We start from the raw sequence: 1486 nt of genomic DNA on the forward strand, positions 1-1486 counted from the left end.
TTTCAAACGAGTCCACAAGTTCATTTCGAATTTCTTTTTCTTGCCGCAAGAGTTCAGAATTTATCCTAATTTGGAAATTATTTACTTCGTTTATCAGTCGATCATTATCATTACGCAGCCTATTTGAATAAATAATTTATATATTATTATATTCCAAAAGAGTTAGGGTATTTTAAAACGTACAAAATATTTACTTCGAGTAATTGCTCAATGTAGGCATTTTGTGCACTGCCGGACTTGGAATGTTCCAAAAAGAATGAAAATCTTGAGTTATTTTGCTTCACAATTGGTGGTTTGAAGATAATATTCTTAGCGATTTAAGAGAATCCCAAAACATTTAAATTTTCTTCATAATATTTTTCAGTGGGTGTAACATTAACCACCATGACAATTTTCTCCTTTCCTAACAGTGGAGCTTGCAACAACATCGTAAGTTTCGATTCTCGGTAAGGAATAACCTCAGTATTCTTCTTACGATTTAAATTATTAGCAGCATCAAGACAGCGACCCAGAATCATCAACGATGTATTGATACGTTGTGTTTCCTTAAGCCGTGAACCGACATTCCCACTTTTGTCAAGTCGTTCAGAACCAGCCAAGTCACAGAATTTATAAGATATCTTCAAATACAAAACAAAAAAAATAATGGATAAAATCATTTGAATGATAGTAAAATAGTAAAATAACTTACTTCTGTTATCAAACCTGATGCATTGTACTTTAGCACGTCAATGATGAATATACAATGCGACCGGCTGGAGTTTGCATTGATGGAAGTAGAGGCGTAAGTGACACGTTGTAAGCCAAAGCGCAGCAATTTTAGGGCTTCCAAGCTATTCTTCACATAAACTTGTGTTAATCCTTTCACGAAAACTTTTCCATCGTTGCTAACAATTTTAAGATTCTTACGAGAAGCCACTGTAATTGTTTGATTAGATGCCGATAATTCCAGTAAATCATAGACAAATTCGTTATAAATTTCAACGAATGACAACCAAATCATAACAAACACATCATCGAAAACTGTGGTTTCAAAATTATGATCTGAGCATATGATTTGTTGGAATTGCTTATGTACTGAGGTTATATCTCCGCAAGCTGTGAGCACTTGACGAGTTGAAATTATTTCCTTGGCTAAAAGTTCATCCTCTAAAATAACTACGCGAGCATTTTGTAATTTAACTGCCGGGTGCGGATTTATATTGGAATTGTATAATGTGAAAATATTCTCAATGGAACGCGGCACAATACCAGGATTAACGTCATCGCCTAAAGAAACAATTATTTTTAAACAAATCATATAATTTTACTTTAATTGAATTTTACCTAATAGTGTAAAAGTCTTTCTGGAACCAGATGTACCATAAGTCAGCACTGTGAAACTTTCCTCCAATTTTATTTTGTCACTTATACACTTATTGTATACGCCCTTTTGACTATCATTATTATCGAATATCGCGCTGAAGGTAAAATGTTTTTCCATTGC

At 33.5% G+C, this 1486-nt stretch overlaps 1 pseudogene; it reads right to left on the bottom strand.

The window, feature by feature from the left end:
• Positions 1 to 4: 4 nt before the first annotated feature.
• Positions 5 to 1483, bottom strand: LOC119665444 (annotated as a pseudogene).
• Positions 1484 to 1486: the final 3 nt, after the last annotated feature.

This window comes from Teleopsis dalmanni, unplaced genomic scaffold (genome assembly GCF_002237135.1).
Source record: "Teleopsis dalmanni isolate 2A unplaced genomic scaffold, ASM223713v2 unscaffolded_contig_5429, whole genome shotgun sequence".
In the NCBI taxonomy this organism is placed as follows: domain Eukaryota; kingdom Metazoa; phylum Arthropoda; class Insecta; order Diptera; family Diopsidae; genus Teleopsis; species Teleopsis dalmanni.